The sequence below is a fragment of the Octopus bimaculoides genome, chromosome 15 (genome assembly GCF_046866305.1).
Source record: "Octopus bimaculoides isolate indiv1 chromosome 15, ASM4686630v1, whole genome shotgun sequence".
NCBI lineage: Eukaryota > Metazoa > Mollusca > Cephalopoda > Octopoda > Octopodidae > Octopus > Octopus bimaculoides.
This window is the reverse complement of record NC_142942.1, coordinates 21545220-21550219: the sequence shown is the minus strand read 5'-3', so window position 1 is coordinate 21550219 and position 5000 is coordinate 21545220. Positions and strand designations below refer to the sequence as shown.

Here is a 5000-nt window from a genome sequence, read left to right as displayed (position 1 = left end):
CCATGCCTGCATGAATAATGGGTATATGATGATGATGATGATGGTGATATATAAATATATATATAAATATGTAATAAATATGATGATAATGATGATGTATATATATCTATGCACACACACACATATATACATAAATATGTGTGCATATATGCACTCACATACACACACACACCAACACATGTACACACACGCACAGAGTTTTCTGGCTATTTATTTATGTTAGCAACATTATTGATAACTGACACTAACCTAACATGCTTTTGCACACTTCAAACAAAATAACAGCAACAACAACAGCAACAACAACCTACATTTAATCTCCACCCACGTGTTTTTTGTTTTGAAGCATTCATTGTCATTACATCTATAATTTATAACAACATTAGTCTTTAGTCTTTATTCATATTTCAGATAATGCTTGTTAGGTTCGTTGCTTTTTTGTTATATCTTAGTCATCAGAAATAAGGCTATAATTAGCAATCCCTTTTCAGGGTCCCTGTGACTGGTAGAAAAAGGACGAGACATTTTATCCTTAGACCCTTGACATACAAGAGCCAATTGGTGGCATCAGATCAAATGATTGATCAGCCCTTTTGATACCAGCCTTCCTGAAACTGCTCCTGGTTTTATGGTATAACGTTAGAATTGTCTAAAGTAAAACCTTCCATCAAAATTTCACGTCCATTTAATTCCCGAAAACCAGCATAATGATAGCAAAAGTTAGTTTACTAAATTCTTCATTAATTTTAAAATTAATTGAAATAAAGGTAATGAGGGGTATGGTTGGTGCGACATGGATGGACAGGATGAGGAATGAGGAGGTGTGGGGGCAAGCAGGAATGAAAGAAAAACTAAACAACCAAAATGGATAGATGAATGTTGAGGTGGTTTGGCCACATGGAGAGGATGGATGAAGAGTGGATGGTAAGGAGGGTGCTGAAGGCAGCATCATTTTATGTCTTCTTTCCCTGCTGGTGTGTAGTGGACATTCTGACAGAACCAAATAGGTCAGAGGAGCAAATCTTGCCCCCAGTGTTATACTTTTGGTAGGCTTTCTACACCTGGATACCCTTCTTAATATCAACAGCTTTACAGATGAGAGTGGGTGATTTTTGGGGTGTGGCACCAACATTAGTGGGGTCACCTTGTAATTTGCAAGACTGAAGAATCATCCTTAAAAGAGAACGAGGATATGAGATAGAAAGGTTGCTTTAACCCTTTAGCATTTAAACCAGCCACACCTGCCCCAAAATATCTTTTCTGTTTTATGTTCAAACTGACCAGATCTGTCCTCTCACACTTACCTAACAATGTCATTCTAAAAATAAACAATCACATCATCAAATCTTAATGCTATGAGATAATGTATGGTTAACTCTTTAGCATTTTAAACCTACCATATTCAGCACAAATATTCCATGTGTTTTGATGCTCAAACCTATTAGATCCCACCTCTCACACTTACCCTGCAATGTCATTCTAAAAGTAAACAATCACATCAATGAAATCTCAAAAGCTATGAGATAATCCATGATTACTTCAAACCAATGTGAATAAATAAGGATTATATTTGGCAGAGTAATCTGAATACCAAAGGGTTAAACGAGATGTTGAGGTGTAAAATTATAAGGGTGGCTTGGGGAACTGGAGTGAGGCTTAAAAGAGGTAAATATGTTGATGAAGAGGTGCTAGAACAGGTAAGGCCAATCTTTTCCCAGGAGGGGGCTACATCAGGTGGGGGTTGCAGTACAAAGGACAGTTCAAAGTAATTTTGCTTTAGGCAATGTAGAGTACAAACCCATAGCTTTTAAGCTGAAATAAGAACAAGGACAAACTTGCCATTGAAAAAGTCCTGTGGGTCGCAGTTGGCCCATGACTGTGCCACAATGTGCCCCCCCCCTTAGAAACATATCCAGGAGATGCACAAGAAGAAGGAGTTTGGATAATGACAGGCCATGCTGTAGCTAACTGTGGAACAGCTTTCTCTCAATGAATCAGCTGTGCGGTCAGTTTGTGCATGTTGCGTAGATAAGAGAGGCCAGCCTGAATGGAATCAATGAGTCAATGGTCAGTAATACTAAAACTAGCAGCAGCAGCTGTGAATGACCGACTGCTGTCCAGTATAGTGATCAATACCAGCTGTTGTACACTCTTACACACACACAAACATGGACACACACAATCATACAACTGGACACATGCACACATATGGACATATAAACACACACACACACACAGAACCAGACACACACACATGTAGCCATACATACACACAGCCAGACATACATACATACATACACACACACACACACACACACACACACACAGAGTCATAGACATGTGCATCACAAACACACACACATGCACAGGTAATCCTTGTCACACCTGTCTGAAACAATATCGCTGTTGCCTAGCAACACATTTTCATCTGAGAAACTCAATCAAATTTTAATGAGTTACCAAGTCTGCTTGGCTGAACTTAAATTGGAAACAACAACAATCAATATTTTCATAAAGAAGTTTGTCCTTGCTCCTATTTCAACTGCTGAGCTGAAAAGCTATGGGTTTGTACTCTACCATTGTTTTAAAGATTTAAACTGCGTGTTTTTGCAACCATGTGGGTTTGGGTCTGGTCCCACTGCATGGAACCTTGGGCAAGTATCTTCTACTATGGCCCCAGGGTGACCATTATCTTGTGAGTAGATTTGGTAACTTGGGGAGGGGGGATGCACCCTTCCTAGCGCCAACTACTCTAAGGGTGTAGTAGGTGCCTTTTATGTGTCACCAACACCAGCCACAACTACGATTTCACTTGGTTTGACAAGTCTTAGAAATAATACATTTCTAAATCTCTCAGAGAGATTTATACAGTAGTATAAAGTGGTGGTATGTTATCAACTTAATGTGACAGTCCCATGAAAGGGAAGAATACTACTGTTATTTAGCCCTAGGAAGCACCGCACAGGAAATGTGTCAAGGCCGACAGGAAGCGGTGCTTCCTAGGGCTAAATAACAGTAGTATTCTTCCCTTTCATGGGACTGTCACATTAAGTTGACAACATACTTTGACAAGTCTTCTCAAGCACAGCAAATCATCAAAGGTCTCAATCACCGGTCATCGCCTCCACAAGACCCAACATTACTATAGCCTTGGAGTGACCAAAACTTTGTGAGTGGATTTGGTAGGTGGAAACTGAAAGAAGCCCATTGTGTGTGTGTGTGTGTGTGCCTTCATGTTTGTGTTAAGTACTAAGGCTGAGTCATTTGACTAAAAATTCTTCAAGGCGGTGCCCCAGCATGGCCACAGTCTAATAACTGAGACAGTTAAAAGATAAAATATAAAAGATATTTTTAGAATCAAAAGAATTGTATTTTTAAAAAATGGCGAAAACATTGTGTATTGTAGGAATAGAAACAAATTCCTGCACATCAATTTTAACAGCAGAATCTTATGTGGACCCCAATTGAGAATCACTGATATAGAGGTACCTTCATTGGGTTGAGGTAATTTGGTACCATTGTGCATTCTACAGACAGACAGGTACCTCATGGTATTTTCTCAGGCTGGATTTTCGGCAAAACTTAAAAAAAAAAAACCCCCACCCCACCCCCTGATTATTTTAGAATTAAGAAACGCAAAATTATCATTTAATAGTCTCCCTACCTCCCATCATTTACCTGATTTAAGGGCCTAGTTTAAGGAGCCACAAGGAGTGCAGACTGAATGTCTATCTCTATGTTCATCTTGGCAGTAAAACTGTCAACAGCAACCTGCACCAGCAGCAGTAGCAGCAGCAGAAGTCTGTGATCTCTCCAGGTTGCACGTTTCCAATTGCACTGCGCTGCAACATAGTGGTGGTGGTGGCAGTGACAGTGGTGGCGATGGTAGTGGTAGTGGTGGTAATGATGGTAGTGGTGGTGGTTATAGAGTAGGGTATGAGAGGGAGTTGAAAATATGGGTGGGTAGATGAGAGTAGGTGAAATGGTAGAACATGAGAGAGGGAGAGGGAGAGAGAGAGATGGAGGAAGAGAGGGAGAGAGAGAAAAAGGGAGGAAGAGAGGGAGAGAGAGATGTAAATATGTCATACAGACAGATAAATAGATATAGATAGATAGATAGATAGGTAGGTAGGTAGATAGATAGATAGATAGATAGATAGATAGATAGATAGATAGATAAAATTATATATATATATATATATATATATATATATATATATATATATATAGAGAGAGAGAGAGAGAGAGAGAAATAGGGAGATAAGTAGATAGATAGACAGACAGGTAGATAGGTAGATAGATAGACAGATAGGCAGTGAGAGAGAGCAAATATGTTATAGCATGAAATAGCTAGTGTATGTGTGAGAGAGAAAGAGAGAGAGAGAGAGAGACAGAGAGAAAGAAATTGTCAGGTATGAGATGAGAGAGAGAGAGAGAGAGTGTGTGTGTGTGTATGTGGTGAAGACTGATTAGAATCAGTGAAACAAAAATAGAACGAGTGAGTGTACGTGTGTGTGTGTGCGTGTGTGTGCGTGTGTGTGCGTGCGTCAGTGTGTGTGTGTGTGTGCATGCGTGCGTTGTTTTGCTGGGCAAAGCAGTGTTTCTAGTTGAGTGGAAGTATTGATCTGAAAAGCTGTCAGCCTGAGAATGAGTCACCTTCTTCAATACAACAACAACAACAACAACAACATGCAGAGGGAGCGGTGCGGGGTGGCGAAGGGAGGGAGGAGAGAAGTTTCTCCCTGAACTGTAGCAATGGCACATTGGAACAGGAAATAAACAGTTTTTCAAAGACATGTGGCAGTTTGGAATAACAAAGTAGACAGACATGTGAAATGGTTGGCAGAGACAGGAGAATTACAGGTGAGAAGCAGACTAACTTAACGAGAGAGAAGTTAACGAGGAGAACCCACCTGACTGATAATGTTAATTAAATTACAACACTGCACACTGGTGGACGATATTTGCCTTTTCTTATATATATATATATATATATATAT

The 5000-nt window shown here is 39.8% G+C and overlaps 1 protein-coding gene across 5 annotated transcripts in view; it reads right to left on the bottom strand.

Moving 5' to 3' along the window:
• Window positions 1–5000, bottom strand: part of LOC106876652 (uncharacterized) — an 87782-nt gene that overhangs the window by 16361 nt on the left and 66421 nt on the right. The gene's annotated exons all lie outside the window — the stretch shown is intronic.